At 40.8% G+C, this 25701-nt stretch overlaps 51 non-coding genes and 27 pseudogenes across 51 annotated transcripts; all 78 read left to right on the top strand.

Annotated features, from left to right (window-relative positions):
• The first annotated feature begins 170 nt into the window (after window positions 1-170).
• Window positions 171-289, top strand: LOC136684120 (5S ribosomal RNA). The gene has a single exon (XR_010799540.1). It is a non-coding gene; the product is annotated as a 5S ribosomal RNA (ribosomal RNA).
• Window positions 290-494: 205 nt separating this feature from the next.
• LOC136684119 (5S ribosomal RNA) lies at window positions 495-613 on the top strand. The gene has a single exon (XR_010799539.1). It is a non-coding gene; the product is annotated as a 5S ribosomal RNA (ribosomal RNA).
• A 205-nt stretch (window positions 614-818) lies between these two features.
• On the top strand, window positions 819-937 carry LOC136684118 (5S ribosomal RNA). The gene has a single exon (XR_010799538.1). It is a non-coding gene; the product is annotated as a 5S ribosomal RNA (ribosomal RNA).
• A 205-nt stretch (window positions 938-1142) lies between these two features.
• Window positions 1143-1261, top strand: LOC136684117 (5S ribosomal RNA). Its single transcript, XR_010799537.1, has one exon. It is a non-coding gene; the product is annotated as a 5S ribosomal RNA (ribosomal RNA).
• Window positions 1262-1470: 209 nt separating this feature from the next.
• Window positions 1471-1589, top strand: LOC136684116 (5S ribosomal RNA). Its single transcript, XR_010799536.1, has one exon. It is a non-coding gene; the product is annotated as a 5S ribosomal RNA (ribosomal RNA).
• A 205-nt stretch (window positions 1590-1794) lies between these two features.
• On the top strand, window positions 1795-1913 carry LOC136684115 (5S ribosomal RNA). Its single transcript, XR_010799535.1, has one exon. It is a non-coding gene; the product is annotated as a 5S ribosomal RNA (ribosomal RNA).
• A 205-nt stretch (window positions 1914-2118) lies between these two features.
• LOC136684114 (5S ribosomal RNA) lies at window positions 2119-2237 on the top strand. The gene has a single exon (XR_010799534.1). It is a non-coding gene; the product is annotated as a 5S ribosomal RNA (ribosomal RNA).
• Window positions 2238-2442: 205 nt separating this feature from the next.
• LOC136684113 (5S ribosomal RNA) lies at window positions 2443-2561 on the top strand. Its single transcript, XR_010799533.1, has one exon. It is a non-coding gene; the product is annotated as a 5S ribosomal RNA (ribosomal RNA).
• Window positions 2562-2770: 209 nt separating this feature from the next.
• Window positions 2771-2891, top strand: LOC136684279 (5S ribosomal RNA; annotated as a pseudogene).
• A 197-nt stretch (window positions 2892-3088) lies between these two features.
• LOC136684111 (5S ribosomal RNA) lies at window positions 3089-3207 on the top strand. The gene has a single exon (XR_010799531.1). It is a non-coding gene; the product is annotated as a 5S ribosomal RNA (ribosomal RNA).
• Window positions 3208-3412: 205 nt separating this feature from the next.
• On the top strand, window positions 3413-3531 carry LOC136684110 (5S ribosomal RNA). The gene has a single exon (XR_010799530.1). It is a non-coding gene; the product is annotated as a 5S ribosomal RNA (ribosomal RNA).
• A 205-nt stretch (window positions 3532-3736) lies between these two features.
• Window positions 3737-3855, top strand: LOC136684109 (5S ribosomal RNA). The gene has a single exon (XR_010799529.1). It is a non-coding gene; the product is annotated as a 5S ribosomal RNA (ribosomal RNA).
• Window positions 3856-4060: 205 nt separating this feature from the next.
• LOC136684108 (5S ribosomal RNA) lies at window positions 4061-4179 on the top strand. The gene has a single exon (XR_010799528.1). It is a non-coding gene; the product is annotated as a 5S ribosomal RNA (ribosomal RNA).
• A 205-nt stretch (window positions 4180-4384) lies between these two features.
• Window positions 4385-4503, top strand: LOC136684107 (5S ribosomal RNA). The gene has a single exon (XR_010799527.1). It is a non-coding gene; the product is annotated as a 5S ribosomal RNA (ribosomal RNA).
• A 205-nt stretch (window positions 4504-4708) lies between these two features.
• Window positions 4709-4827, top strand: LOC136684106 (5S ribosomal RNA). Its single transcript, XR_010799526.1, has one exon. It is a non-coding gene; the product is annotated as a 5S ribosomal RNA (ribosomal RNA).
• Window positions 4828-5032: 205 nt separating this feature from the next.
• Window positions 5033-5151, top strand: LOC136684266 (5S ribosomal RNA; annotated as a pseudogene).
• Window positions 5152-5373: 222 nt separating this feature from the next.
• LOC136684105 (5S ribosomal RNA) lies at window positions 5374-5492 on the top strand. Its single transcript, XR_010799525.1, has one exon. It is a non-coding gene; the product is annotated as a 5S ribosomal RNA (ribosomal RNA).
• A 222-nt stretch (window positions 5493-5714) lies between these two features.
• LOC136684104 (5S ribosomal RNA) lies at window positions 5715-5833 on the top strand. Its single transcript, XR_010799524.1, has one exon. It is a non-coding gene; the product is annotated as a 5S ribosomal RNA (ribosomal RNA).
• A 205-nt stretch (window positions 5834-6038) lies between these two features.
• LOC136684272 (5S ribosomal RNA) lies at window positions 6039-6157 on the top strand (annotated as a pseudogene).
• A 205-nt stretch (window positions 6158-6362) lies between these two features.
• LOC136684103 (5S ribosomal RNA) lies at window positions 6363-6481 on the top strand. The gene has a single exon (XR_010799523.1). It is a non-coding gene; the product is annotated as a 5S ribosomal RNA (ribosomal RNA).
• A 205-nt stretch (window positions 6482-6686) lies between these two features.
• On the top strand, window positions 6687-6805 carry LOC136684258 (5S ribosomal RNA; annotated as a pseudogene).
• A 223-nt stretch (window positions 6806-7028) lies between these two features.
• On the top strand, window positions 7029-7147 carry LOC136684102 (5S ribosomal RNA). Its single transcript, XR_010799522.1, has one exon. It is a non-coding gene; the product is annotated as a 5S ribosomal RNA (ribosomal RNA).
• A 205-nt stretch (window positions 7148-7352) lies between these two features.
• On the top strand, window positions 7353-7471 carry LOC136684257 (5S ribosomal RNA; annotated as a pseudogene).
• A 223-nt stretch (window positions 7472-7694) lies between these two features.
• LOC136684208 (5S ribosomal RNA) lies at window positions 7695-7813 on the top strand (annotated as a pseudogene).
• Window positions 7814-8018: 205 nt separating this feature from the next.
• On the top strand, window positions 8019-8137 carry LOC136684099 (5S ribosomal RNA). Its single transcript, XR_010799520.1, has one exon. It is a non-coding gene; the product is annotated as a 5S ribosomal RNA (ribosomal RNA).
• A 205-nt stretch (window positions 8138-8342) lies between these two features.
• Window positions 8343-8461, top strand: LOC136684098 (5S ribosomal RNA). The gene has a single exon (XR_010799519.1). It is a non-coding gene; the product is annotated as a 5S ribosomal RNA (ribosomal RNA).
• Window positions 8462-8666: 205 nt separating this feature from the next.
• LOC136684256 (5S ribosomal RNA) lies at window positions 8667-8785 on the top strand (annotated as a pseudogene).
• Window positions 8786-9007: 222 nt separating this feature from the next.
• On the top strand, window positions 9008-9126 carry LOC136684255 (5S ribosomal RNA; annotated as a pseudogene).
• Window positions 9127-9331: 205 nt separating this feature from the next.
• On the top strand, window positions 9332-9450 carry LOC136684207 (5S ribosomal RNA; annotated as a pseudogene).
• A 205-nt stretch (window positions 9451-9655) lies between these two features.
• Window positions 9656-9774, top strand: LOC136684097 (5S ribosomal RNA). Its single transcript, XR_010799518.1, has one exon. It is a non-coding gene; the product is annotated as a 5S ribosomal RNA (ribosomal RNA).
• A 205-nt stretch (window positions 9775-9979) lies between these two features.
• On the top strand, window positions 9980-10098 carry LOC136684096 (5S ribosomal RNA). Its single transcript, XR_010799517.1, has one exon. It is a non-coding gene; the product is annotated as a 5S ribosomal RNA (ribosomal RNA).
• Window positions 10099-10321: 223 nt separating this feature from the next.
• LOC136684210 (5S ribosomal RNA) lies at window positions 10322-10440 on the top strand (annotated as a pseudogene).
• Window positions 10441-10645: 205 nt separating this feature from the next.
• Window positions 10646-10764, top strand: LOC136684095 (5S ribosomal RNA). Its single transcript, XR_010799516.1, has one exon. It is a non-coding gene; the product is annotated as a 5S ribosomal RNA (ribosomal RNA).
• A 205-nt stretch (window positions 10765-10969) lies between these two features.
• Window positions 10970-11088, top strand: LOC136684094 (5S ribosomal RNA). Its single transcript, XR_010799515.1, has one exon. It is a non-coding gene; the product is annotated as a 5S ribosomal RNA (ribosomal RNA).
• Window positions 11089-11292: 204 nt separating this feature from the next.
• LOC136684093 (5S ribosomal RNA) lies at window positions 11293-11411 on the top strand. Its single transcript, XR_010799514.1, has one exon. It is a non-coding gene; the product is annotated as a 5S ribosomal RNA (ribosomal RNA).
• Window positions 11412-11616: 205 nt separating this feature from the next.
• On the top strand, window positions 11617-11735 carry LOC136684278 (5S ribosomal RNA; annotated as a pseudogene).
• A 222-nt stretch (window positions 11736-11957) lies between these two features.
• On the top strand, window positions 11958-12076 carry LOC136684158 (5S ribosomal RNA). Its single transcript, XR_010799577.1, has one exon. It is a non-coding gene; the product is annotated as a 5S ribosomal RNA (ribosomal RNA).
• A 205-nt stretch (window positions 12077-12281) lies between these two features.
• LOC136684092 (5S ribosomal RNA) lies at window positions 12282-12400 on the top strand. The gene has a single exon (XR_010799513.1). It is a non-coding gene; the product is annotated as a 5S ribosomal RNA (ribosomal RNA).
• Window positions 12401-12621: 221 nt separating this feature from the next.
• Window positions 12622-12740, top strand: LOC136684156 (5S ribosomal RNA). Its single transcript, XR_010799575.1, has one exon. It is a non-coding gene; the product is annotated as a 5S ribosomal RNA (ribosomal RNA).
• Window positions 12741-12945: 205 nt separating this feature from the next.
• LOC136684091 (5S ribosomal RNA) lies at window positions 12946-13064 on the top strand. The gene has a single exon (XR_010799512.1). It is a non-coding gene; the product is annotated as a 5S ribosomal RNA (ribosomal RNA).
• A 222-nt stretch (window positions 13065-13286) lies between these two features.
• Window positions 13287-13405, top strand: LOC136684090 (5S ribosomal RNA). Its single transcript, XR_010799511.1, has one exon. It is a non-coding gene; the product is annotated as a 5S ribosomal RNA (ribosomal RNA).
• Window positions 13406-13610: 205 nt separating this feature from the next.
• On the top strand, window positions 13611-13729 carry LOC136684271 (5S ribosomal RNA; annotated as a pseudogene).
• Window positions 13730-13934: 205 nt separating this feature from the next.
• Window positions 13935-14053, top strand: LOC136684088 (5S ribosomal RNA). The gene has a single exon (XR_010799509.1). It is a non-coding gene; the product is annotated as a 5S ribosomal RNA (ribosomal RNA).
• A 205-nt stretch (window positions 14054-14258) lies between these two features.
• LOC136684254 (5S ribosomal RNA) lies at window positions 14259-14377 on the top strand (annotated as a pseudogene).
• A 222-nt stretch (window positions 14378-14599) lies between these two features.
• Window positions 14600-14718, top strand: LOC136684087 (5S ribosomal RNA). Its single transcript, XR_010799508.1, has one exon. It is a non-coding gene; the product is annotated as a 5S ribosomal RNA (ribosomal RNA).
• A 205-nt stretch (window positions 14719-14923) lies between these two features.
• Window positions 14924-15042, top strand: LOC136684270 (5S ribosomal RNA; annotated as a pseudogene).
• Window positions 15043-15247: 205 nt separating this feature from the next.
• On the top strand, window positions 15248-15366 carry LOC136684086 (5S ribosomal RNA). The gene has a single exon (XR_010799507.1). It is a non-coding gene; the product is annotated as a 5S ribosomal RNA (ribosomal RNA).
• A 204-nt stretch (window positions 15367-15570) lies between these two features.
• LOC136684253 (5S ribosomal RNA) lies at window positions 15571-15689 on the top strand (annotated as a pseudogene).
• Window positions 15690-15912: 223 nt separating this feature from the next.
• Window positions 15913-16031, top strand: LOC136684085 (5S ribosomal RNA). Its single transcript, XR_010799506.1, has one exon. It is a non-coding gene; the product is annotated as a 5S ribosomal RNA (ribosomal RNA).
• A 205-nt stretch (window positions 16032-16236) lies between these two features.
• Window positions 16237-16355, top strand: LOC136684252 (5S ribosomal RNA; annotated as a pseudogene).
• A 222-nt stretch (window positions 16356-16577) lies between these two features.
• Window positions 16578-16696, top strand: LOC136684250 (5S ribosomal RNA; annotated as a pseudogene).
• Window positions 16697-16918: 222 nt separating this feature from the next.
• Window positions 16919-17037, top strand: LOC136684084 (5S ribosomal RNA). Its single transcript, XR_010799505.1, has one exon. It is a non-coding gene; the product is annotated as a 5S ribosomal RNA (ribosomal RNA).
• A 205-nt stretch (window positions 17038-17242) lies between these two features.
• On the top strand, window positions 17243-17363 carry LOC136684267 (5S ribosomal RNA; annotated as a pseudogene).
• Window positions 17364-17568: 205 nt separating this feature from the next.
• On the top strand, window positions 17569-17687 carry LOC136684082 (5S ribosomal RNA). Its single transcript, XR_010799503.1, has one exon. It is a non-coding gene; the product is annotated as a 5S ribosomal RNA (ribosomal RNA).
• Window positions 17688-17893: 206 nt separating this feature from the next.
• On the top strand, window positions 17894-18012 carry LOC136684081 (5S ribosomal RNA). Its single transcript, XR_010799502.1, has one exon. It is a non-coding gene; the product is annotated as a 5S ribosomal RNA (ribosomal RNA).
• Window positions 18013-18217: 205 nt separating this feature from the next.
• On the top strand, window positions 18218-18336 carry LOC136684249 (5S ribosomal RNA; annotated as a pseudogene).
• Window positions 18337-18559: 223 nt separating this feature from the next.
• Window positions 18560-18678, top strand: LOC136684248 (5S ribosomal RNA; annotated as a pseudogene).
• Window positions 18679-18900: 222 nt separating this feature from the next.
• LOC136684201 (5S ribosomal RNA) lies at window positions 18901-19019 on the top strand (annotated as a pseudogene).
• Window positions 19020-19224: 205 nt separating this feature from the next.
• LOC136684246 (5S ribosomal RNA) lies at window positions 19225-19343 on the top strand (annotated as a pseudogene).
• Window positions 19344-19566: 223 nt separating this feature from the next.
• Window positions 19567-19685, top strand: LOC136684206 (5S ribosomal RNA; annotated as a pseudogene).
• Window positions 19686-19890: 205 nt separating this feature from the next.
• Window positions 19891-20009, top strand: LOC136684245 (5S ribosomal RNA; annotated as a pseudogene).
• A 223-nt stretch (window positions 20010-20232) lies between these two features.
• LOC136684080 (5S ribosomal RNA) lies at window positions 20233-20351 on the top strand. The gene has a single exon (XR_010799501.1). It is a non-coding gene; the product is annotated as a 5S ribosomal RNA (ribosomal RNA).
• A 205-nt stretch (window positions 20352-20556) lies between these two features.
• LOC136684079 (5S ribosomal RNA) lies at window positions 20557-20675 on the top strand. Its single transcript, XR_010799500.1, has one exon. It is a non-coding gene; the product is annotated as a 5S ribosomal RNA (ribosomal RNA).
• Window positions 20676-20897: 222 nt separating this feature from the next.
• Window positions 20898-21016, top strand: LOC136684172 (5S ribosomal RNA). Its single transcript, XR_010799591.1, has one exon. It is a non-coding gene; the product is annotated as a 5S ribosomal RNA (ribosomal RNA).
• A 205-nt stretch (window positions 21017-21221) lies between these two features.
• Window positions 21222-21340, top strand: LOC136684078 (5S ribosomal RNA). The gene has a single exon (XR_010799499.1). It is a non-coding gene; the product is annotated as a 5S ribosomal RNA (ribosomal RNA).
• A 206-nt stretch (window positions 21341-21546) lies between these two features.
• Window positions 21547-21665, top strand: LOC136684076 (5S ribosomal RNA). The gene has a single exon (XR_010799497.1). It is a non-coding gene; the product is annotated as a 5S ribosomal RNA (ribosomal RNA).
• Window positions 21666-21870: 205 nt separating this feature from the next.
• On the top strand, window positions 21871-21989 carry LOC136684074 (5S ribosomal RNA). The gene has a single exon (XR_010799496.1). It is a non-coding gene; the product is annotated as a 5S ribosomal RNA (ribosomal RNA).
• Window positions 21990-22194: 205 nt separating this feature from the next.
• On the top strand, window positions 22195-22313 carry LOC136684277 (5S ribosomal RNA; annotated as a pseudogene).
• A 223-nt stretch (window positions 22314-22536) lies between these two features.
• Window positions 22537-22655, top strand: LOC136684073 (5S ribosomal RNA). The gene has a single exon (XR_010799495.1). It is a non-coding gene; the product is annotated as a 5S ribosomal RNA (ribosomal RNA).
• Window positions 22656-22860: 205 nt separating this feature from the next.
• Window positions 22861-22979, top strand: LOC136684244 (5S ribosomal RNA; annotated as a pseudogene).
• Window positions 22980-23202: 223 nt separating this feature from the next.
• On the top strand, window positions 23203-23321 carry LOC136684243 (5S ribosomal RNA; annotated as a pseudogene).
• A 223-nt stretch (window positions 23322-23544) lies between these two features.
• Window positions 23545-23663, top strand: LOC136684171 (5S ribosomal RNA). The gene has a single exon (XR_010799590.1). It is a non-coding gene; the product is annotated as a 5S ribosomal RNA (ribosomal RNA).
• A 205-nt stretch (window positions 23664-23868) lies between these two features.
• On the top strand, window positions 23869-23987 carry LOC136684072 (5S ribosomal RNA). Its single transcript, XR_010799494.1, has one exon. It is a non-coding gene; the product is annotated as a 5S ribosomal RNA (ribosomal RNA).
• A 206-nt stretch (window positions 23988-24193) lies between these two features.
• On the top strand, window positions 24194-24312 carry LOC136684170 (5S ribosomal RNA). Its single transcript, XR_010799589.1, has one exon. It is a non-coding gene; the product is annotated as a 5S ribosomal RNA (ribosomal RNA).
• Window positions 24313-24517: 205 nt separating this feature from the next.
• On the top strand, window positions 24518-24636 carry LOC136684071 (5S ribosomal RNA). Its single transcript, XR_010799493.1, has one exon. It is a non-coding gene; the product is annotated as a 5S ribosomal RNA (ribosomal RNA).
• A 205-nt stretch (window positions 24637-24841) lies between these two features.
• Window positions 24842-24960, top strand: LOC136684070 (5S ribosomal RNA). The gene has a single exon (XR_010799492.1). It is a non-coding gene; the product is annotated as a 5S ribosomal RNA (ribosomal RNA).
• A 221-nt stretch (window positions 24961-25181) lies between these two features.
• LOC136684169 (5S ribosomal RNA) lies at window positions 25182-25300 on the top strand. The gene has a single exon (XR_010799588.1). It is a non-coding gene; the product is annotated as a 5S ribosomal RNA (ribosomal RNA).
• A 205-nt stretch (window positions 25301-25505) lies between these two features.
• LOC136684069 (5S ribosomal RNA) lies at window positions 25506-25624 on the top strand. Its single transcript, XR_010799491.1, has one exon. It is a non-coding gene; the product is annotated as a 5S ribosomal RNA (ribosomal RNA).
• The last annotated feature ends 77 nt before the right edge of the window (window positions 25625-25701 follow it).

Here is a 25701-nt window from a genome sequence, read left to right as displayed (position 1 = left end):
CAGTCATTTAAACACAAGAGAAGAAGAAAACTTAAGAAAAAAAAAACGAACTGGAAAGCCAATCATTTTCATTTGAGGTGTCAGGTGGTCTACCGTTTACAGGCAGCTCTAAAACAAGTATTACTCTTAGAAGAGTATATAGAAATAGTCTTCTACAGCCAGCAGTGATCGCTTACGGCCATACCACTCCTTGAAAGCCCGATCTCGTCTGATCTCGGAAGCGAAGAAGAGTTGGGCCTAGTTAGTACTTGGATGGGAGACTGCCTGGGAATACTAGGTGCTGTAAGCTTTTTAGCTTAAGCTTCTATTATAAAGGCAGTAACCACAGTCATTTAAACACAAGAGAAGAAGAAAACTTAAGAAAAAAAAACGAACTGGAAAGCCAATCATTTTCATTTGAGGTGTCAGGTGGTCTACCGTTTACAGGCAGCTCTAAAACAAGTATTACTCTTAGAAGAGTATATAGAAATAGTCTTCTACAGCCAGCAGTGATCGCTTACGGCCATACCACTCCTTGAAAGCCCGATCTCGTCTGATCTCGGAAGCGAAGAAGAGTTGGGCCTAGTTAGTACTTGGATGGGAGACTGCCTGGGAATACTAGGTGCTGTAAGCTTTTTAGCTTAAGCTTCTATTATAAAGGCAGTAACCACAGTCATTTAAACACAAGAGAAGAAGAAAACTTAAGAAAAAAAAACGAACTGGAAAGCCAATCATTTTCATTTGAGGTGTCAGGTGGTCTACCGTTTACAGGCAGCTCTAAAACAAGTATTACTCTTAGAAGAGTATATAGAAATAGTCTTCTACAGCCAGCAGTGATCGCTTACGGCCATACCACTCCTTGAAAGCCCGATCTCGTCTGATCTCGGAAGCGAAGAAGAGTTGGGCCTAGTTAGTACTTGGATGGGAGACTGCCTGGGAATACTAGGTGCTGTAAGCTTTTTAGCTTAAGCTTCTATTATAAAGGCAGTAACCACAGTCATTTAAACACAAGAGAAGAAGAAAACTTAAGAAAAAAAAACGAACTGGAAAGCCAATCATTTTCATTTGAGGTGTCAGGTGGTCTACCGTTTACAGGCAGCTCTAAAACAAGTATTACTCTTAGAAGAGTATATAGAAATAGTCTTCTACAGCCAGCAGTGATCGCTTACGGCCATACCACTCCTTGAAAGCCCGATCTCGTCTGATCTCGGAAGCGAAGAAGAGTTGGGCCTAGTTAGTACTTGGATGGGAGACTGCCTGGGAATACTAGGTGCTGTAAGCTTTTTAGCTTAAGCTTCTATTATAAAGGCAGTAACCACAGTCATTTAAACACAAGAGAAGAAGAAAACTTAAGAAAACAAAAAAAACGAACTGGAAAGCCAATCATTTTCATTTGAGGTGTCAGGTGGTCTACCGTTTACAGGCAGCTCTAAAACAAGTATTACTCTTAGAAGAGTATATAGAAATAGTCTTCTACAGCCAGCAGTGATCGCTTACGGCCATACCACTCCTTGAAAGCCCGATCTCGTCTGATCTCGGAAGCGAAGAAGAGTTGGGCCTAGTTAGTACTTGGATGGGAGACTGCCTGGGAATACTAGGTGCTGTAAGCTTTTTAGCTTAAGCTTCTATTATAAAGGCAGTAACCACAGTCATTTAAACACAAGAGAAGAAGAAAACTTAAGAAAAAAAAACGAACTGGAAAGCCAATCATTTTCATTTGAGGTGTCAGGTGGTCTACCGTTTACAGGCAGCTCTAAAACAAGTATTACTCTTAGAAGAGTATATAGAAATAGTCTTCTACAGCCAGCAGTGATCGCTTACGGCCATACCACTCCTTGAAAGCCCGATCTCGTCTGATCTCGGAAGCGAAGAAGAGTTGGGCCTAGTTAGTACTTGGATGGGAGACTGCCTGGGAATACTAGGTGCTGTAAGCTTTTTAGCTTAAGCTTCTATTATAAAGGCAGTAACCACAGTCATTTAAACACAAGAGAAGAAGAAAACTTAAGAAAAAAAAACGAACTGGAAAGCCAATCATTTTCATTTGAGGTGTCAGGTGGTCTACCGTTTACAGGCAGCTCTAAAACAAGTATTACTCTTAGAAGAGTATATAGAAATAGTCTTCTACAGCCAGCAGTGATCGCTTACGGCCATACCACTCCTTGAAAGCCCGATCTCGTCTGATCTCGGAAGCGAAGAAGAGTTGGGCCTAGTTAGTACTTGGATGGGAGACTGCCTGGGAATACTAGGTGCTGTAAGCTTTTTAGCTTAAGCTTCTATTATAAAGGCAGTAACCACAGTCATTTAAACACAAGAGAAGAAGAAAACTTAAGAAAAAAAAACGAACTGGAAAGCCAATCATTTTCATTTGAGGTGTCAGGTGGTCTACCGTTTACAGGCAGCTCTAAAACAAGTATTACTCTTAGAAGAGTATATAGAAATAGTCTTCTACAGCCAGCAGTGATCGCTTACGGCCATACCACTCCTTGAAAGCCCGATCTCGTCTGATCTCGGAAGCGAAGAAGAGTTGGGCCTAGTTAGTACTTGGATGGGAGACTGCCTGGGAATACTAGGTGCTGTAAGCTTTTTAGCTTAAGCTTCTATTATAAAGGCAGTAACCACAGTCATTTAAACACAAGAGAAGAAGAAAACTTAAGAAAAAAAAAACAACGAACTGGAAAGCCAATCATTTTCATTTGAGGTGTCAGGTGGTCTACCGTTTACAGGCAGCTCTAAAACAAGTATTACTCTTAGAAGAGTATATAGAAATAGTCTTCTACAGCCAGCAGTGATCGCTTACGGCCATACCACTCCTTGAAAGCCCGATCTCGTCTGATCTCGGAAGCGAAGAAGAGTTGGGCCTAGTTAGTACTTGGATGGGAGACTGCCTGGGAATACTAGGTGCTGTTTTAGCTTAAGCTTCTATTATAAAGGCAGTAACCACAGTCATTTAAACACAAGAGAAGAAGAAAACTTAAGAAAAAAAAACGAACTGGAAAGCCAATCATTTTCATTTGAGGTGTCAGGTGGTCTACCGTTTACAGGCAGCTCTAAAACAAGTATTACTCTTAGAAGAGTATATAGAAATAGTCTTCTACAGCCAGCAGTGATCGCTTACGGCCATACCACTCCTTGAAAGCCCGATCTCGTCTGATCTCGGAAGCGAAGAAGAGTTGGGCCTAGTTAGTACTTGGATGGGAGACTGCCTGGGAATACTAGGTGCTGTAAGCTTTTTAGCTTAAGCTTCTATTATAAAGGCAGTAACCACAGTCATTTAAACACAAGAGAAGAAGAAAACTTAAGAAAAAAAAACGAACTGGAAAGCCAATCATTTTCATTTGAGGTGTCAGGTGGTCTACCGTTTACAGGCAGCTCTAAAACAAGTATTACTCTTAGAAGAGTATATAGAAATAGTCTTCTACAGCCAGCAGTGATCGCTTACGGCCATACCACTCCTTGAAAGCCCGATCTCGTCTGATCTCGGAAGCGAAGAAGAGTTGGGCCTAGTTAGTACTTGGATGGGAGACTGCCTGGGAATACTAGGTGCTGTAAGCTTTTTAGCTTAAGCTTCTATTATAAAGGCAGTAACCACAGTCATTTAAACACAAGAGAAGAAGAAAACTTAAGAAAAAAAAACGAACTGGAAAGCCAATCATTTTCATTTGAGGTGTCAGGTGGTCTACCGTTTACAGGCAGCTCTAAAACAAGTATTACTCTTAGAAGAGTATATAGAAATAGTCTTCTACAGCCAGCAGTGATCGCTTACGGCCATACCACTCCTTGAAAGCCCGATCTCGTCTGATCTCGGAAGCGAAGAAGAGTTGGGCCTAGTTAGTACTTGGATGGGAGACTGCCTGGGAATACTAGGTGCTGTAAGCTTTTTAGCTTAAGCTTCTATTATAAAGGCAGTAACCACAGTCATTTAAACACAAGAGAAGAAGAAAACTTAAGAAAAAAAAACGAACTGGAAAGCCAATCATTTTCATTTGAGGTGTCAGGTGGTCTACCGTTTACAGGCAGCTCTAAAACAAGTATTACTCTTAGAAGAGTATATAGAAATAGTCTTCTACAGCCAGCAGTGATCGCTTACGGCCATACCACTCCTTGAAAGCCCGATCTCGTCTGATCTCGGAAGCGAAGAAGAGTTGGGCCTAGTTAGTACTTGGATGGGAGACTGCCTGGGAATACTAGGTGCTGTAAGCTTTTTAGCTTAAGCTTCTATTATAAAGGCAGTAACCACAGTCATTTAAACACAAGAGAAGAAGAAAACTTAAGAAAAAAAAACGAACTGGAAAGCCAATCATTTTCATTTGAGGTGTCAGGTGGTCTACCGTTTACAGGCAGCTCTAAAACAAGTATTACTCTTAGAAGAGTATATAGAAATAGTCTTCTACAGCCAGCAGTGATCGCTTACGGCCATACCACTCCTTGAAAGCCCGATCTCGTCTGATCTCGGAAGCGAAGAAGAGTTGGGCCTAGTTAGTACTTGGATGGGAGACTGCCTGGGAATACTAGGTGCTGTAAGCTTTTTAGCTTAAGCTTCTATTATAAAGGCAGTAACCACAGTCATTTAAACACAAGAGAAGAAGAAAACTTAAGAAAAAAAAACGAACTGGAAAGCCAATCATTTTCATTTGAGGTGTCAGGTGGTCTACCGTTTACAGGCAGCTCTAAAACAAGTATTACTCTTAGAAGAGTATATAGAAATAGTCTTCTACAGCCAGCAGTGATCGCTTACGGCCATACCACTCCTTGAAAGCCCGATCTCGTCTGATCTCGGAAGCGAAGAAGAGTTGGGCCTAGTTAGTACTTGGATGGGAGACTGCCTGGGAATACTAGGTGCTGTAAGCTTTTTAGCTTAAGCTTCTATTATAAAGGCAGTAACCACAGTCATTTAAACACAAGAGAAGAAGAAAACTTAAGAAAAATAAACGAACTGGAAAGCCAATCATTTTCATTTGAGGTGTCAGGTGGTCTACCGTTTACAGGCAGCTCTAAAACAAGTATTACTCTTAGAAGAGTATATAGAAATAGTCTTCTACAGCCAGCAGTGATCGCTTACGGCCATACCACTCTTTGAAAGCCTGATCTCGTCTGATCTCGGAAGCGAAGAAGAAATGGGCCTAGTTAGTACTTGGATGGGAGACTGCCTTGGAATACTAGGTGCTGTAAGCTTTTTAGCTTAAGCTTCTATTATAAAGGCAGTAACCACAGTCATTTAAACACAAGAGAAGAAGAAAACTTAAGAAAAAAAAAACAACAACAAAAAAAAACGAACTGGAAAGCCAATCATTTTCATTTGAGGTGTCAGGTGGTCTACCGTTTACAGGCAGCTCTAAAACAAGTATTACTCTTAGAAGAGTATATAGAAATAGTCTTCTACAGCCAGCAGTGATCGCTTACGGCCATACCACTCCTTGAAAGCCCGATCTCGTCTGATCTCGGAAGCGAAGAAGAGTTGGGCCTAGTTAGTACTTGGATGGGAGACTGCCTGGGAATACTAGGTGCTGTAAGCTTTTTAGCTTAAGCTTCTATTATAAAGGCAGTAACCACAGTCATTTAAACACAAGAGAAGAAGAAAACTTAAGAAAAAAAAAACAACAACAAAAAAAAACGAACTGGAAAGCCAATCATTTTCATTTGAGGTGTCAGGTGGTCTACCGTTTACAGGCAGCTCTAAAACAAGTATTACTCTTAGAAGAGTATATAGAAATAGTCTTCTACAGCCAGCAGTGATCGCTTACGGCCATACCACTCCTTGAAAGCCCGATCTCGTCTGATCTCGGAAGCGAAGAAGAGTTGGGCCTAGTTAGTACTTGGATGGGAGACTGCCTGGGAATACTAGGTGCTGTAAGCTTTTTAGCTTAAGCTTCTATTATAAAGGCAGTAACCACAGTCATTTAAACACAAGAGAAGAAGAAAACTTAAGAAAAAAAAACGAACTGGAAAGCCAATCATTTTCATTTGAGGTGTCAGGTGGTCTACCGTTTACAGGCAGCTATAAAACAAGTATTACTCTTAGAAGAGTATATAGAAATAGTCTTCTACAGCCAGCAGTGATCGCTTACGGCCATACCACTCCTTGAAAGCCCGATCTCGTCTGATCTTGGAAGCGAAGAAGAAATGGGCCTAGTTAGTACTTGGATGGGAGACTGCCTGGGAATACTAGGTGCTGTAAGCTTTTTAGCTTAAGCTTCTATTATAAAGGCAGTAACCACAGTCATTTAAACACAAGAGAAGAAGAAAACTTAAGAAAAAAAAACGAACTGGAAAGCCAATCATTTTCATTTGAGGTGTCAGGTGGTCTACCGTTTACAGGCAGCTCTAAAACAAGTATTACTCTTAGAAGAGTATATAGAAATAGTCTTCTACAGCCAGCAGTGATCGCTTACGGCCATACCACTCCTTGAAAGCCCGATCTCGTCTGATCTCGGAAGCGAAGAAGAGTTGGGCCTAGTTAGTACTTGGATGGGAGACTGCCTGGGAATACTAGGTGCTGTAAGCTTTTTAGCTTAAGCTTCTATTATAAAGGCAGTAACCACAGTCATTTAAACACAAGAGAAGAAGAAAACTTAAGAAAAAAAAACGAACTGGAAAGCCAATCATTTTCATTTGAGGTGTCAGGTGGTCTACCGTTTACAGGCAGCTATAAAACAAGTATTACTCTTAGAAGAGTATATAGAAATAGTCTTCTACAGCCAGCAGTGATCGCTTACGGCCATACCACTCCTTGAAAGCCCGATCTCGTCTGATCTCGGAAGCGAAGAAGAAATGGGCCTAGTTAGTACTTGGATGGGAGACTGCCTGGGAATACTAGGTGCTGTAAGCTTTTTAGCTTAAGCTTCTATTATAAAGGCAGTAATCACAGTCATTTAAACACAAGAGAAGAAGAAAACTTAAGAAAAAAAAAACAACAACAAAAAAAAAACGAACTGGAAAGCCAATCATTTTCATTTGAGGTGTCAGGTGGTCTACCGTTTACAGGCAGCTCTAAAACAAGTATTACTCTTAGAAGAGTATATAGAAATAGTCTTCTACAGCCAGCAGTGATCGCTTACGGCCATACCACTCCTTGAAAGCCCGATCTCGTCTGATCTCGGAAGCGAAGAAGAGTTGGGCCTAGTTAGTACTTGGATGGGAGACTGCCTGGGAATACTAGGTGCTGTAAGCTTTTTAGCTTAAGCTTCTATTATAAAGGCAGTAACCACAGTCATTTAAACACAAGAGAAGAAGAAAACTTAAGAAAAAAAAACGAACTGGAAAGCCAATCATTTTCATTTGAGGTGTCAGGTGGTCTACCGTTTACAGGCAGCTATAAAACAAGTATTACTCTTAGAAGAGTATATAGAAATAGTCTTCTACAGCCAGCAGTGATCGCTTACGGCCATACCACTCCTTGAAAGCCCGATCTCGTCTGATCTCGGAAGCGAAGAAGAAATGGGCCTAGTTAGTACTTGGATGGGAGACTGCCTGGGAATACTAGGTGCTGTAAGCTTTTTAGCTTAAGCTTCTATTATAAAGGCAGTAACCACAGTCATTTAAACACAAGAGAAGAAGAAAACTTAAGAAAAAAAAAACAACAACAAAAAAAAAACGAACTGGAAAGCCAATCATTTTCATTTGAGGTGTCAGGTGGTCTACCGTTTACAGGCAGCTCTAAAACAAGTATTACTCTTAGAAGAGTATATAGAAATAGTCTTCTACAGCCAGCAGTGATCGCTTACGGCCATACCACTCCTTGAAAGCCCGATCTCGTCTGATCTCGGAAGCGAAGAAGAGTTGGGCCTACTTAGTACTTGGATGGGAGACTGCCTGGGAATACTAGGTGCTGTAAGCTTTTTAGCTTAAGCTTCTATTATAAAGGCAGTAACCACAGTCATTTAAACACAAGAGAAGAAGAAAACTTAAGAAAAAAAAACGAACTGGAAAGCCAATCATTTTCATTTGAGGTGTCAGGTGGTCTACCGTTTACAGGCAGCTCTAAAACAAGTATTACTCTTAGAAGAGTATATAGAAATAGTCTTCTACAGCCAGCAGTGATCGCTTACGGCCATACCACTCCTTGAAAGCCCGATCTCGTCTGATCTCGGAAGCGAAGAAGAGTTGGGCCTAGTTAGTACTTGGATGGGAGACTGCCTGGGAATACTAGGTGCTGTAAGCTTTTTAGCTTAAGCTTCTATTATAAAGGCAGTAACCACAGTCATTTAAACACAAGAGAAGAAGAAAACTTAAGAAAAAAAAACGAACTGGAAAGCCAATCATTTTCATTTGAGGTGTCAGGTGGTCTACCGTTTACAGGCAGCTCTAAAACAAGTATTACTCTTAGAAGAGTATATAGAAATAGTCTTCTACAGCCAGCAGTGATCGCTTACGGCCATACCACTCCTTGAAAGCCCGATCTCGTCTGATCTCGGAAGCGAAGAAGAGTTGGGCCTAGTTAGTACTTGGATGGGAGACTGCCTGGGAATACTAGGTGCTGTAAGCTTTTTAGCTTAAGCTTCTATTATAAAGGCAGTAACCACAGTCATTTAAACACAAGAGAAGAAGAAAACTTAAGAAAAAAAAACGAACTGGAAAGCCAATCATTTTCATTTGAGGTGTCAGGTGGTCTACCGTTTACAGGCAGCTATAAAACAAGTATTACTCTTAGAAGAGTATATAGAAATAGTCTTCTACAGCCAGCAGTGATCGCTTACGGCCATACCACTCCTTGAAAGCCCGATCTCGTCTGATCTCGGAAGCGAAGAAGAAATGGGCCTAGTTAGTACTTGGATGGGAGACTGCCTGGGAATACTAGGTGCTGTAAGCTTTTTAGCTTAAGCTTCTATTATAAAGGCAGTAACCACAGTCATTTAAACACAAGAGAAGAAGAAAACTTAAGAAAAAAAAACAACAACAAAAAAAAAACGAACTGGAAAGCCAATCATTTTCATTTGAGGTGTCAGGTGGTCTACCGTTTACAGGCAGCTCTAAAACAAGTATTACTCTTAGAAGAGTATATAGAAATAGTCTTCTACAGCCAGCAGTGATCGCTTACGGCCATACCACTCCTTGAAAGCCCGATCTCGTCTGATCTCGGAAGCGAAGAAGAAATGGGCCTAGTTAGTACTTGGATGGGAGACTGCCTGGGAATACTAGGTGCTGTAAGCTTTTTAGCTTAAGCTTCTATTATAAAGGCAGTAACCACAGTCATTTAAACACAAGAGAAGAAGAAAACTTAAGAAAAAAAAACGAACTGGAAAGCCAATCATTTTCATTTGAGGTGTCAGGTGGTCTACCGTTTACAGGCAGCTCTAAAACAAGTATTACTCTTAGAAGAGTATATAGAAATAGTCTTCTACAGCCAGCAGTGATCGCTTACGGCCATACCACTCCTTGAAAGCCCGATCTCGTCTGATCTCGGAAGCGAAGAAGAGTTGGGCCTACTTAGTACTTGGATGGGAGACTGCCTGGGAATACTAGGTGCTGTAAGCTTTTTAGCTTAAGCTTCTATTATAAAGGCAGTAACCACAGTCATTTAAACACAAGAGAAGAAGAAAACTTAAGAAAAAAAAACGAACTGGAAAGCCAATCATTTTCATTTGAGGTGTCAGGTGGTCTACCGTTTACAGGCAGCTCTAAAACAAGTATTACTCTTAGAAGAGTATATAGAAATAGTCTTCTACAGCCAGCAGTGATCGCTTACGGCCATACCACTCCTTGAAAGCCCGATCTCGTCTGATCTCGGAAGCGAAGAAGAGTTGGGCCTAGTTAGTACTTGGATGGGAGACTGCCTGGGAATACTAGGTGCTGTAAGCTTTTTAGCTTAAGCTTCTATTATAAAGGCAGTAACCACAGTCATTTAAACACAAGAGAAGAAGAAAACTTAAGAAAAAAAAACGAACTGGAAAGCCAATCATTTTCATTTGAGGTGTCAGGTGGTCTACCGTTTACAGGCAGCTCTAAAACAAGTATTACTCTTAGAAGAGTATATAGAAATAGTCTTCTACAGCCAGCAGTGATCGCTTACGGCCATACCACTCCTTGAAAGCCCGATCTCGTCTGATCTCGGAAGCGAAGAAGAGTTGGGCCTAGTTAGTACTTGGATGGGAGACTGCCTGGGAATACTAGGTGCTGTAAGCTTTTTAGCTTAAGCTTCTATTATAAAGGCAGTAACCACAGTCATTTAAACACAAGAGAAGAAGAAAACTTAAGAAAAAAAAAACAACAACAAAAAAAAAACGAACTGGAAAGCCAATCATTTTCATTTGAGGTGTCAGGTGGTCTACCGTTTACAGGCAGCTCTAAAACAAGTATTACTCTTAGAAGAGTATATAGAAATAGTCTTCTACAGCCAGCAGTGATCGCTTACGGCCATACCACTCCTTGAAAGCCCGATCTCGTCTGATCTCAGAAGCGAAGAAGAGTTGGGCCTAGTTAGTACTTGGATGGGAGACTGCCTGGGAATACTAGGTGCTGTAAGCTTTTTAGCTTAAGCTTCTATTATAAAGGCAGTAACCACAGTCATTTAAACACAAGAGAAGAAGAAAACTTAAGAAAAAAAAACGAACTGGAAAGCCAATCATTTTCATTTGAGGTGTCAGGTGGTCTACCGTTTACAGGCAGCTCTAAAACAAGTATTACTCTTAGAAGAGTATATAGAAATAGTCTTCTACAGCCAGCAGTGATCGCTTACGGCCATACCACTCCTTGAAAGCCCGATCTCGTCTGATCTCGGAAGCGAAGAAGAGTTGGGCCTAGTTAGTACTTGGATGGGAGACTGCCTGGGAATACTAGGTGCTGTAAGCTTTTTAGCTTAAGCTTCTATTATAAAGGCAGTAACCACAGTCATTTAAACACAAGAGAAGAAGAAAACTTAAGAAAAAAAAACGAACTGGAAAGCCAATCATTTTCATTTGAGGTGTCAGGTGGTCTACCGTTTACAGGCAGCTCTAAAACAAGTATTACTCTTAGAAGAGTATATAGAAATAGTCTTCTACAGCCAGCAGTGATCGCTTACGGCCATACCACTCCTTGAAAGCCCGATCTCGTCTGATCTCGGAAGCGAAGAAGAGTTGGGCCTAGTTAGTACTTGGATGGGAGACTGCCTGGGAATACTAGGTGCTGTAAGCTTTTTAGCTTAAGCTTCTATTATAAAGGCAGTAACCACAGTCATTTAAACACAAGAGAAGAAGAAAACTTAAGAAAAAAAACGAACTGGAAAGCCAATCATTTTCATTTGAGGTGTCAGGTGGTCTACCGTTTACAGGCAGCTCTAAAACAAGTATTACTCTTAGAAGAGTATATAGAAATAGTCTTCTACAGCCAGCAGTGATCGCTTACGGCCATACCACTCCTTGAAAGCCCGATCTCGTCTGATCTCGGAAGCGAAGAAGAGTTGGGCCTAGTTAGTACTTGGATGGGAGACTGCCTGGGAATACTAGGTGCTGTAAGCTTTTTAGCTTAAGCTTCTATTATAAAGGCAGTAACCACAGTCATTTAAACACAAGAGAAGAAGAAAACTTAAGAAAAATAAACGAACTGGAAAGCCAATCATTTTCATTTGAGGTGTCAGGTGGTCTACCGTTTACAGGCAGCTCTAAAACAAGTATTACTCTTAGAAGAGTATATAGAAATAGTCTTCTACAGCCAGCAGTGATCGCTTACGGCCATACCACTCCTTGAAAGCCTGATCTCGTCTGATCTCGGAAGCGAAGAAGAAATGGGCCTAGTTAGTACTTGGATGGGAGACTGCCTTGGAATACTAGGTGCTGTAAGCTTTTTAGCTTAAGCTTCTATTATAAAGGCAGTAACCACAGTCATTTAAACACAAGAGAAGAAGAAAACTTAAGAAAAAAAAAACAACAACAAAAAAAAACGAACTGGAAAGCCAATCATTTTCATTTGAGGTGTCAGGTGGTCTACCGTTTACAGGCAGCTCTAAAACAAGTATTACTCTTAGAAGAGTATATAGAAATAGTCTTCTACAGCCAGCAGTGATCGCTTACGGCCATACCACTCCTTGAAAGCCCGATCTCGTCTGATCTCGGAAGCGAAGAAGAGTTGGGCCTAGTTAGTACTTGGATGGGAGACTCCCTGGGAATACTAGGTGCTGTAAGCTTTTTAGCTTAAGCTTCTATTATAAAGGCAGTAACCACAGTCATTTAAACACAAGAGAAGAAGAAAACTTAAGAAAAAAAAACGAACTGGAAAGCCAATCATTTTCATTTGAGGTGTCAGGTGGTCTACCGTTTACAGGCAGCTCTAAAACAAGTATTACTCTTAGAAGAGTATATAGAAATAGTCTTCTACAGCCAGCAGTGATCGCTTACGGCCATACCACTCCTTGAAAGCCCGATCTCGTCTGATCTCGGAAGCGAAGAAGAGTTGGGCCTAGTTAGTACTTGGATGGGAGACTGCCTGGGAATACTAGGTGCTGTAAGCTTTTTAGCTTAAGCTTCTATTATAAAGGCAGTAACCACAGTCATTTAAACACAAGAGAAGAAGAAAACTTAAGAAAAAAAAACAACAACAAAAAAAAACGAACTGGAAAGCCAATCATTTTCATTTGAGGTGTCAGGTGGTCTACCGTTTACAGGCAGCTCTAAAACAAGTATTACTCTTAGAAGAGTATATAGAAATAGTCTTCTACAGCCAGCAGTGATCGCTTACGGCCATACCACTCCTTGAAAGCCCGATCTCGTCTGATCTCGGAAGCGAAGAAGAGTTGGGCCTAGTTAGTACTTGGATGGGAGACTCCCTGGGAATACTAGGTGCTGTAAGCTTTTTAGCTTAAGCTTCTATTATAAAGGCAGTAACCACAGTCATTTAAACACAAGAGAAGAAGAAAACTTAAGAAAAAAAAACGAACTGGAAAGCCAATCATTTTCATTTGAGGTGTCAGGTGGTCTACCGTTTACAGGCAGCTCTAAAACAAGTATTACTCTTAGAAGAGTATATAGAAATAGTCTTCTACAGCCAGCAGTGATCGCTTACGGCCATACCACTCCTTGAAAGCCCGATCTCGTCTGATCTCGGAAGCGAAGAAGAGTTGGGCCTAGTTAGTACTTGGATGGGAGACTGCCTGGGAATACTAGGTGCTGTAAGCTTTTTAGCTTAAGCTTCTATTATAAAGGCAGTAACCACAGTCATTTAAACACAAGAGAAGAAGAAAACTTAAGAAAAAAAAAACAACAACAAAAAAAAACGAACTGGAAAGCCAATCATTTTCATTTGAGGTGTCAGGTGGTCTACCGTTTACAGGCAGCTCTAAAACAAGTATTACTCTTAGAAGAGTATATAGAAATAGTCTTCTACAGCCAGCAGTGATCGCTTACGGCCATACCACTCCTTGAAAGCCCGATCTCGTCTGATCTCGGAAGCGAAGAAGAGTTGGGCCTAGTTAGTACTTGGATGGGAGACTGCCTGGGAATACTAGGTGCTGTAAGCTTTTTAGCTTAAGCTTCTATTATAAAGGCAGTAACCACAGTCATTTAAACACAAGAGAAGAAGAAAACTTAAGAAAAAAAAACGAACTGGAAAGCCAATCATTTTCATTTGAGGTGTCAGGTGGTCTACCGTTTACAGGCAGCTATAAAACAAGTATTACTCTTAGAAGAGTATATAGAAATAGTCTTCTACAGCCAGCAGTGATCGCTTACGGCCATACCACTCCTTGAAAGCCCGATCTCGTCTGATCTTGGAAGCGAAGAAGAAATGGGCCTAGTTAGTACTTGGATGGGAGACTGCCTGGGAATACTAGGTGCTGTAAGCTTTTTAGCTTAAGCTTCTATTATAAAGGCAGTAACCACAGTCATTTAAACACAAGAGAAGAAGAAAACTTAAGAAAAAAAAACGAACTGGAAAGCCAATCATTTTCATTTGAGGTGTCAGGTGGTCTACCGTTTACAGGCAGCTCTAAAACAAGTATTACTCTTAGAAGAGTATATAGAAATAGTCTTCTACAGCCAGCAGTGATCGCTTACGGCCATACCACTCCTTGAAAGCCCGATCTCGTCTGATCTCGGAAGCGAAGAAGAGTTGGGCCTAGTTAGTACTTGGATGGGAGACTGCCTGGGAATACTAGGTGCTGTAAGCTTTTTAGCTTAAGCTTCTATTATAAAGGCAGTAACCACAGTCATTTAAACACAAGAGAAGAAGAAAACTTAAGAAAAAAAAACGAACTGGAAAGCCAATCATTTTCATTTGAGGTGTCAGGTGGTCTACCGTTTACAGGCAGCTATAAAACAAGTATTACTCTTAGAAGAGTATATAGAAATAGTCTTCTACAGCCAGCAGTGATCGCTTACGGCCATACCACTCCTTGAAAGCCCGATCTCGTCTGATCTCGGAAGCGAAGAAGAAATGGGCCTAGTTAGTACTTGGATGGGAGACTGCCTGGGAATACTAGGTGCTGTAAGCTTTTTAGCTTAAGCTTCTATTATAAAGGCAGTAACCACAGTCATTTAAACACAAGAGAAGAAGAAAACTTAAGAAAAAAAAAACAACAACAAAAAAAAACGAACTGGAAAGCCAATCATTTTCATTTGAGGTGTCAGGTGGTCTACCGTTTACAGGCAGCTCTAAAACAAGTATTACTCTTAGAAGAGTATATAGAAATAGTCTTCTACAGCCAGCAGTGATCGCTTACGGCCATACCACTCCTTGAAAGCCCGATCTCGTCTGATCTCGGAAGCGAAGAAGAGTTGGGCCTAGTTAGTACTTGGATGGGAGACTGCCTGGGAATACTAGGTGCTGTAAGCTTTTTAGCTTAAGCTTCTATTATAAAGGCAGTAACCACAGTCATTTAAACACAAGAGAAGAAGAAAACTTAAGAAAAAAAAACGAACTGGAAAGCCAATCATTTTCATTTGAGGTGTCAGGTGGTCTACCGTTTACAGGCAGCTATAAAACAAGTATTACTCTTAGAAGAGTATATAGAAATAGTCTTCTACAGCCAGCAGTGATCGCTTACGGCCATACCACTCCTTGAAAGCCCGATCTCGTCTGATCTTGGAAGCGAAGAAGAAATGGGCCTAGTTAGTACTTGGATGGGAGACTGCCTGGGAATACTAGGTGCTGTAAGCTTTTTAGCTTAAGCTTCTATTATAAAGGCAGTAACCACAGTCATTTAAACACAAGAGAAGAAGAAAACTTAAGAAAAAAAAACGAACTGGAAAGCCAATCATTTTCATTTGAGGTGTCAGGTGGTCTACCGTTTACAGGCAGCTCTAAAACAAGTATTACTCTTAGAAGAGTATATAGAAATAGTCTTCTACAGCCAGCAGTGATCGCTTACGGCCATACCACTCCTTGAAAGCCCGATCTCGTCTGATCTCGGAAGCGAAGAAGAGTTGGGCCTAGTTAGTACTTGGATGGGAGACTGCCTGGGAATACTAGGTGCTGTAAGCTTTTTAGCTTAAGCTTCTATTATAAAGGCAGTAACCACAGTCATTTAAACACAAGAGAAGAAGAAAACTTAAGAAAAAAAACGAACTGGAAAGCCAATCATTTTCATTTGAGGTGTCAGGTGGTCTACCGTTTACAGGCAGCTATAAAACAAGTATTACTCTTAGAAGAGTATATAGAAATAGTCTTCTACAGCCAGCAGTGATCGCTTACGGCCATACCACTCCTTGAAAGCCCGATCTCGTCTGATCTCGGAAGCGAAGAAGAAATGGGCCTAGTTAGTACTTGGATGGGAGACTGCCTGGGAATACTAGGTGCTGTAAGCTTTTTAGCTTAAGCTTCTATTATAAAGGCAGTAACCACAGTCATTTAAACACAAGAGAAGAAGAAAACTTAAGAAAAAAAAAACAACAACAAAAAAAAAACGAACTGGAAAGCCAATCATTTTCATTTGAGGTGTCAGGTGGTCTACCGTTTACAGGCAGCTCTAAAACAAGTATTACTCTTAGAAGAGTATATAGAAATAGTCTTCTACAGCCAGCAGTGATCGCTTACGGCCATACCACTCCTTGAAAGCCCGATCTCGTCTGATCTCGGAAGCGAAGAAGAGTTGGGCCTAGTTAGTACTTGGATGGGAGACTGCCTGGGAATACTAGGTGCTGTAAGCTTTTTAGCTTAAGCTTCTATTATAAAGGCAGTAACCACAGTCATTTAAACACAAGAGAAGAAGAAAACTTAAGAAAAAAAAACGAACTGGAAAGCCAATCATTTTCATTTGAGGTGTCAGGTGGTCTACCGTTTACAGGCAGCTATAAAACAAGTATTACTCTTAGAAGAGTATATAGAAATAGTCTTCTACAGCCAGCAGTGATCGCTTACGGCCATACCACTCCTTGAAAGCCCGATCTCGTCTGATCTCGGAAGCGAAGAAGAAATGGGCCTAGTTAGTACTTGGATGGGAGACTGCCTGGGAATACTAGGTGCTGTAAGCTTTTTAGCTTAAGCTTCTATTATAAAGGCAGTAACCACAGTCATTTAAACACAAGAGAAGAAGAAAACTTAAGAAAAAAAAAACAACAACAAAAAAAAACGAACTGGAAAGCCAATCATTTTCATTTGAGGTGTCAGGTGGTCTACCGTTTACAGGCAGCTCTAAAACAAGTATTACTCTTAGAAGAGTATATAGAAATAGTCTTCTACAGCCAGCAGTGATCGCTTACGGCCATACCACTCCTTGAAAGCCCGATCTCGTCTGATCTCGGAAGCGAAGAAGAAATGGGCCTAGTTAGTACTTGGATGGGAGACTGCCTGGGAATACTAGGTGCTGTAAGCTTTTTAGCTTAAGCTTCTATTATAAAGGCAGTAACCACAGTCATTTAAACACAAGAGAAGAAGAAAACTTAAGAAAAAAAAACAACAACAAAAAAAAAACGAACTGGAAAGCCAATCATTTTCATTTGAGGTGTCAGGTGGTCTACCGTTTACAGGCAGCTCTAAAACAAGTATTACTCTTAGAAGAGTATATAGAAATAGTCTTCTACAGCCAGCAGTGATCGCTTACGGCCATACCACTCCTTGAAAGCCCGATCTCGTCTGATCTCGGAAGCGAAGAAGAGTTGGGCCTAGTTAGTACTTGGATGGGAGACTGCCTGGGAATACTAGGTGCTGTAAGCTTTTTAGCTTAAGCTTCTATTATAAAGGCAGTAACCACAGTCATTTAAACACAAGAGAAGAAGAAAACTTAAGAAAAAAAAACGAACTGGAAAGCCAATCATTTTCATTTGAGGTGTCAGGTGGTCTACCGTTTACAGGCAGCTCTAAAACAAGTATTACTCTTAGAAGAGTATATAGAAATAGTCTTCTACAGCCAGCAGTGATCGCTTACGGCCATACCACTCCTTGAAAGCCCGATCTCGTCTGATCTCGGAAGCGAAGAAGAGTTGGGCCTAGTTAGTACTTGGATGGGAGACTGCCTGGGAATACTAGGTGCTCTGTAAGCTTTTTAGCTTAAGCTTCTATTATAAAGGCAGTAACCACAGTCATTTAAACACAAGAGAAGAAGAAAACTTAAGAAAAATAAACGAACTGGAAAGCCAATCATTTTCATTTGAGGTGTCAGGTGGTCTACCGTTTACAGGCAGCTCTAAAACAAGTATTACTCTTAGAAGAGTATATAGAAATAGTCTTCTACAGCCAGCAGTGATCGCTTACGGCCATACCACTCCTTGAAAGCCCGATCTCGTCTGATCTCGGAAGCGAAGAAGAGTTGGGCCTAGTTAGTACTTGGATGGGAGACTGCCTGGGAATACTAGGTGCTGTAAGCTTTTTAGCTTAAGCTTCTATTATAAAGGCAGTAACCACAGTCATTTAAACACAAGAGAAGAAGAAAACTTAAGAAAAAAAAAACGAACTGGAAAGCCAATCATTTTCATTTGAGGTGTCAGGTGGTCTACCGTTTACAGGCAGCTCTAAAACAAGTATTACTCTTAGAAGAGTATATAGAAATAGTCTTCTACAGCCAGCAGTGATCGCTTACGGCCATACCACTCCTTGAAAGCCCGATCTCGTCTGATCTCGGAAGCGAAGAAGAGTTGGGCCTAGTTAGTACTTGGATGGGAGACTGCCTGGGAATACTAGGTGCTGTAAGCTTTTTAGCTTAAGCTTCTATTATAAAGGCAGTAACCACAGTCATTTAAACACAAGAGAAGAAGAAAACTTAAGAAAAAAAAACGAACTGGAAAGCCAATCATTTTCATTTGAGGTGTCAGGTGGTCTACCGTTTACAGGCAGCTCTAAAACAAGTATTACTCTTAGAAGAGTATATAGAAATAGTCTTCTACAGCCAGCAGTGATCGCTTACGGCCATACCACTCCTTGAAAGCCCGATCTCGTCTGATCTCGGAAGCGAAGAAGAAATGGGCCTAGTTAGTACTTGGATGGGAGACTGCCTGGGAATACTAGGTGCTGTAAGCTTTTTAGCTTAAGCTTCTATTATAAAGGCAGTAACCACAGTCATTTAAACACAAGAGAAGAAGAAAACTTAAGAAAAAAAAAACAACAACAAAAAAAAAACGAACTGGAAAGCCAATCATTTTCATTTGAGGTGTCAGGTGGTCTACCGTTTACAGGCAGCTCTAAAACAAGTATTACTCTTAGAAGAGTATATAGAAATAGTCTTCTACAGCCAGCAGTGATCGCTTACGGCCATACCACTCCTTGAAAGCCCGATCTCGTCTGATCTCGGAAGCGAAGAAGAAATGGGCCTAGTTAGTACTTGGATGGGAGACTGCCTGGGAATACTAGGTGCTGTAAGCTTTTTAGCTTAAGCTTCTATTATAAAGGCAGTAACCACAGTCATTTAAACACAAGAGAAGAAGAAAACTTAAGAAAAAAAAAACAACAACAAAAAAAAACGAACTGGAAAGCCAATCATTTTCATTTGAGGTGTCAGGTGGTCTACCGTTTACAGGCAGCTCTAAAACAAGTATTACTCTTAGAAGAGTATATAGAAATAGTCTTCTACAGCCAGCAGTGATCGCTTACGGCCATACCACTCCTTGAAAGCCCGATCTCGTCTGATCTCGGAAGCGAAGAAGAGTTGGGCCTAGTTAGTACTTGGATGGGAGACTGCCTTGGAATACTAGGTGCTGTAAGCTTTTTAGCTTAAGCTTCTATTATAAAGGCAGTAACCACAGTCATTTAAACACAAGAGAAGAAGAAAACTTAAGAAAAAAAAACGAACTGGAAAGCCAATCATTTTCATTTGAGGTGTCAGGTGGTCTACCGTTTACAGGCAGCTATAAAACAAGTATTACTCTTAGAAGAGTATATAGAAATAGTCTTCTACAGCCAGCAGTGATCGCTTACGGCCATACCACTCCTTGAAAGCCCGATCTCGTCTGATCTCGGAAGCGAAGAAGAAATGGGCCTAGTTAGTACTTGGATGGGAGACTGCCTGGGAATACTAGGTGCTGTAAGCTTTTTAGCTTAAGCTTCTATTATAAAGGCAGTAACCACAGTCATTTAAACACAAGAGAAGAAGAAAACTTAAGAAAAAAAAAACAACAACAAAAAAAAAACGAACTGGAAAGCCAATCATTTTCATTTGAGGTGTCAGGTGGTCTACCGTTTACAGGCAGCTCTAAAACAAGTATTACTCTTAGAAGAGTATATAGAAATAGTCTTCTACAGCCAGCAGTGATCGCTTACGGCCATACCACTCCTTGAAAGCCCGATCTCGTCTGATCTCGGAAGCGAAGAAGAGTTGGGCCTAGTTAGTATTTGGATGGGAGACTGCCTGGGAATACTAGGTGCTGTAAGCTTTTTAGCTTAAGCTTCTATTATAAAGGCAGTAACCACAGTCATTTAAACACAAGAGAAGAAGAAAACTTAAGAAAAAAAAACGAACTGGAAAGCCAATCATTTTCATTTGAGGTGTCAGGTGGTCTACCGTTTACAGGCAGCTCTAAAACAAGTATTACTCTTAGAAGAGTATATAGAAATAGTCTTCTACAGCCAGCAGTGATCGCTTACGGCCATACCACTCCTTGAAAGCCCGATCTCGTCTGATCTCGGAAGCGAAGAAGAAATGGGCCTAGTTAGTACTTGGATGGGAGACTGCCTGGGAATACTAGGTGCTGTAAGCTTTTTAGCTTAAGCTTCTATTATAAAGGCAGTAACCACAGTCATTTAAACACAAGAGAAGAAGAAAACTTAAGAAAAAAAAAACAACAACAAAAAAAAAACGAACTGGAAAGCCAATCATTTTCATTTGAGGTGTCAGGTGGTCTACCGTTTACAGGCAGCTCTAAAACAAGTATTACTCTTAGAAGAGTATATAGAAATAGTCTTCTACAGCCAGCAGTGATCGCTTACGGCCATACCACTCCTTGAAAGCCCGATCTCGTCTGATCTCGGAAGCGAAGAAGAGTTGGGCCTAGTTAGTACTTGGATGGGAGACTGCCTGGGAATACTAGGTGCTGTAAGCTTTTTAGCTTAAGCTTCTATTATAAAGGCAGTAACCACAGTCATTTAAACACAAGAGAAGAAGAAAACTTAAGAAAAAAAAACGAACTGGAAAGCCAATCATTTTCATTTGAGGTGTCAGGTGGTCTACCGTTTACAGGCAGCTCTAAAACAAGTATTACTCTTAGAAGAGTATATAGAAATAGTCTTCTACAGCCAGCAGTGATCGCTTACGGCCATACCACTCCTTGAAAGCCCGATCTCGTCTGATCTCGGAAGCGAAGAAGAGTTGGGCCTAGTTAGTACTTGGATGGGAGACTGCCTGGGAATACTAGGTGCTGTAAGCTTTTTAGCTTAAGCTTCTATTATAAAGGCAGTAACCACAGTCATTTAAACACAAGAGAAGAAGAAAACTTAAGAAAAAAAAAACAACAACAAAAAAAAACGAACTGGAAAGCCAATCATTTTCATTTGAGGTGTCAGGTGGTCTACCGTTTACAGGCAGCTCTAAAACAAGTATTACTCTTAGAAGAGTATATAGAAATAGTCTTCTACAGCCAGCAGTGATCGCTTACAGCCATACCACTCCTTGAAAGCCCGATCTCGTCTGATCTCGGAAGCGAAGAAGAGTTGGGCCTAGTTAGTACTTGGATGGGAGACTGCCTGGGAATACTAGGTGCTGTAAGCTTTTTAGCTTAAGCTTCTATTATAAAGGCAGTAACCACAGTCATTTAAACACAAGAGAAGAAGAAAACTTAAGAAAAAAAAACGAACTGGAAAGCCAATCATTTTCATTTGAGGTGTCAGGTGGTCTACCGTTTACAGGCAGCTCTAAAACAAGTATTACTCTTAGAAGAGTATATAGAAATAGTCTTCTACAGCCAGCAGTGATCGCTTACGGCCATACCACTCCTTGAAAGCCCGATCTCGTCTGATCTCGGAAGCGAAGAAGAGTTGGGCCTAGTTAGTACTTGGATGGGAGACTGCCTGGGAATACTAGGTGCTGTAAGCTTTTTAGCTTAAGCTTCTATTATAAAGGCAGTAACCACAGTCATTTAAACACAAGAGAAGAAGAAAACTTAAGAAAAAAAAAACGAACTGGAAAGCCAATCATTTTCATTTGAGGTGTCAGGTGGTCTACCGTTTACAGGCAGCTCTAAAACAAGTATTACTCTTAGAAGAGTATATAGAAATAGTCTTCTACAGCCAGCAGTGATCGCTTACGGCCATACCACTCCTTGAAAGCCCGATCTCGTCTGATCTCGGAAGCGAAGAAGAGTTGGGCCTAGTTAGTACTTGGATGGGAGACTGCCTGGGAATACTAGGTGCTGTAAGCTTTTTAGCTTAAGCTTCTATTATAAAGGCAGTAACCACAGTCATTTAAACACAAGAGAAGAAGAAAACTTAAGAAAAAAAAACGAACTGGAAAGCCAATCATTTTCATTTGAGGTGTCAGGTGGTCTACCGTTTACAGGCAGCTCTAAAACAAGTATTACTCTTAGAAGAGTATATAGAAATAGTCTTCTACAGCCAGCAGTGATCGCTTACGGCCATACCACTCCTTGAAAGCCCGATCTCGTCTGATCTCGGAAGCGAAGAAGAGTTGGGCCTAGTTAGTACTTGGATGGGAGACTGCCTGGGAATACTAGGTGCTGTAAGCTTTTTAGCTTAAGCTTCTATTATAAAGGCAGTAACCACAGTCATTTAAACACAAGAGAAGAAGAAAACTTAAGAAAAAAAAACGAACTGGAAAGCCAATCATTTTCATTTGAGGTGTCAGGTGGTCTACCGTTTACAGGCAGCTCTAAAACAAGTATTACTCTTAGAAGAGTATATAGAAATAGTCTTCTACAGCCAGCAGTGATAGCTTACGGCCATACCACTCCTTGAAAGCCCGATCTCGTCTGATCTCGGAAGCGAAGAAAAAATGGGCCTAGTTAGTACTTGGATGGGAGACTGCCTGGGAATACTAGGTGCTGTAAGCTTTTTAGCTTAAGCTTCTATTATAAAGGCAGTAACCACAGTCATTTAAACACAAGAGAAGAAGAAAACTTAAGAAAAAAAAAACAACAACAAAAAAAAAACGAACTGGAAAGCCAATCATTTTCATTTGAGGTGTCAGGTGGTCTACCGTTTACAGGCAGCTCTAAAACAAGTATTACTCTTAGAAGAGTATATAGAAATAGTCTTCTACAGCCAGCAGTGATCGCTTACGGCCATACCACTCCTTGAAAGCCCGATCTCGTCTGATCTCGGAAGCGAAGAAGAGTTGGGCCTAGTTAGTACTTGGATGGGAGACTGCCTGGGAATACTAGGTGCTGTAAGCTTTTTAGCTTAAGCTTCTATTATAAAGGCAGTAACCACAGTCATTTAAACACAAGAGAAGAAGAAAACTTAAGAAAAAAAAACGAACTGGAAAGCCAATCATTTTCATTTGAGGTGTCAGGTGGTCTACCGTTTACAGGCAGCTATAAAACAAGTATTACTCTTAGAAGAGTATATAGAAATAGTCTTCTACAGCCAGCAGTGATCGCTTACGGCCATACCACTCCTTGAAAGCCCGATCTCGTCTGATCTCGGAAGCGAAGAAGAAATGGGCCTAGTTAGTACTTGGATGGGAGACTGCCTGGGAATACTAGGTGCTGTAAGCTTTTTAGCTTAAGCTTCTATTATAAAGGCAGTAACCACAGTCATTTAAACACAAGAGAAGAAGAAAACTTAAGAAAAAAAAAACAACAACAAAAAAAAAACGAACTGGAAAGCCAATCATTTTCATTTGAGGTGTCAGGTGGTCTACCGTTTACAGGCAGCTCTAAAACAAGTATTACTCTTAGAAGAGTATATAGAAATAGTCTTCTACAGCCAGCAGTGATCGCTTACGGCCATACCACTCCTTGAAAGCCCGATCTCGTCTGATCTCGGAAGCGAAGAAGAAATGGGCCTAGTTAGTACTTGGATGGGAGACTGCCTGGGAATACTAGGTGCTGTAAGCTTTTTAGCTTAAGCTTCTATTATAAAGGCAGTAACCACAGTCATTTAAACACAAGAGAAGAAGAAAACTTAAGAAAAAAAAAACAACAACAAAAAAAAAACGAACTGGAAAGCCAATCATTTTCATTTGAGGTGTCAGGTGGTCTACCGTTTACAGGCAGCTCTAAAACAAGTATTACTCTTAGAAGAGTATATAGAAATAGTCTTCTACAGCCAGCAGTGATCGCTTACAGCCATACCACTCCTTGAAAGCCCGATCTCGTCTGATCTCGGAAGCGAAGAAGAGTTGGGCCTAGTTAGTACTTGGATGGGAGACTGCCTGGGAATACTAGGTGCTGTAAGCTTTTTAGCTTAAGCTTCTATTATAAAGGCAGTAACCACAGTCATTTAAACACAAGAGAAGAAGAAAACTTAAGAAAAAAAAACGAACTGGAAAGCCAATCATTTTCATTTGAGGTGTCAGGTGGTCTACCGTTTACAGGCAGCTCTAAAACAAGTATTACTCTTAGAAGAGTATATAGAAATAGTCTTCTACAGCCAGCAGTGATCGCTTACGGCCATACCACTCCTTGAAAGCCCGATCTCGTCTGATCTCGGAAGCGAAGAAGAGTTGGGCCTAGTTAGTACTTGGATGGGAGACTGCCTGGGAATACTAGGTGCTGTAAGCTTTTTAGCTTAAGCTTCTATTATAAAGGCAGTAACCACAGTCATTTAAACACAAGAGAAGAAGAAAACTTAAGAAAAAAAAAACGAACTGGAAAGCCAATCATTTTCATTTGAGGTGTCAGGTGGTCTACCGTTTACAGGCAGCTCTAAAACAAGTATTACTCTTAGAAGAGTATATAGAAATAGTCTTCTACAGCCAGCAGTGATCGCTTACAGCCATACCACTCCTTGAAAGCCCGATCTCGTCTGATCTCGGAAGCGAAGAAGAGTTGGGCCTAGTTAGTACTTGGATGGGAGACTGCCTGGGAATACTAGGTGCTGTAAGCTTTTTAGCTTAAGCTTCTATTATAAAGGCAGTAACCACAGTCATTTAAACACAAGAGAAGAAGAAAACTTAAGAAAAAAAAACGAACTGGAAAGCCAATCATTTTCATTTGAGGTGTCAGGTGGTCTACCGTTTACAGGCAGCTCTAAAACAAGTATTACTCTTAGAAGAGTATATAGAAATAGTCTTCTACAGCCAGCAGTGATCGCTTACGGCCATACCACTCCTTGAAAGCCCGATCTCGTCTGATCTCGGAAGCGAAGAAGAGTTGGGCCTAGTTAGTACTTGGATGGGAGACTGCCTGGGAATACTAGGTGCTGTAAGCTTTTTAGCTTAAGCTTCTATTATAAAGGCAGTAACCACAGTCATTTAAACACAAGAGAAGAAGAAAACTTAAGAAAAAAAAACGAACTGGAAAGCCAATCATTTTCATTTGAGGTGTCAGGTGGTCTACCGTTTACAGGCAGCTCTAAAACAAGTATTACTCTTAGAAGAGTATATAGAAATAGTCTTCTACAGCCAGCAGTGATCGCTTACGGCCATACCACTCCTTGAAAGCCCGATCTCGTCTGATCTCGGAAGCGAAGAAGAGTTGGGCCTAGTTAGTACTTGGATGGGAGACTGCCTGGGAATACTAGGTGCTGTAAGCTTTTTAGCTTAAGCTTCTATTATAAAGGCAGTAACCACAGTCATTTAAACACAAGAGAAGAAGAAAACTTAAGAAAAAAAAACAACAACAAAAAAAAACGAACTGGAAAGCCAATCATTTTCATTTGAGGTGTCAGGTGGTCTACCGTTTACAGGCAGCTCTAAAACAAGTATTACTCTTAGAAGAGTATATAGAAATAGTCTTCTACAGCCAGCAGTGATCGCTTACAGCCATACCACTCCTTGAAAGCCCGATCTCGTCTGATCTCGGAAGCGAAGAAGAGTTGGGCCTAGTTAGTACTTGGATGGGAGACTGCCTGGGAATACTAGGTGCTGTAAGCTTTTTAGCTTAAGCTTCTATTATAAAGGCAGTAACCACAGTCATTTAAACACAAGAGAAGAAGAAAACTTAAGAAAAAAAAACGAACTGGAAAGCCAATCATTTTCATTTGAGGTGTCAGGTGGTCTACCGTTTACAGGCAGCTCTAAAACAAGTATTACTCTTAGAAGAGTATATAGAAATAGTCTTCTACAGCCAGCAGTGATCGCTTACGGCCATACCACTCCTTGAAAGCCCGATCTCGTCTGATCTCGGAAGCGAAGAAGAGTTGGGCCTAGTTAGTACTTGGATGGGAGACTGCCTGGGAATACTAGGTGCTGTAAGCTTTTTAGCTTAAGCTTCTATTATAAAGGCAGTAACCACAGTCATTTAAACACAAGAGAAGAAGAAAACTTAAGAAAAA

This window comes from Hoplias malabaricus, unplaced genomic scaffold, assembly GCF_029633855.1.
Source record: "Hoplias malabaricus isolate fHopMal1 unplaced genomic scaffold, fHopMal1.hap1 scaffold_143, whole genome shotgun sequence".
Classification (NCBI taxonomy): domain Eukaryota; kingdom Metazoa; phylum Chordata; class Actinopteri; order Characiformes; family Erythrinidae; genus Hoplias; species Hoplias malabaricus.
The sequence above is the reverse complement of the archived record's forward strand: the minus strand, read 5'-3'. Positions and strand labels throughout refer to the sequence as shown.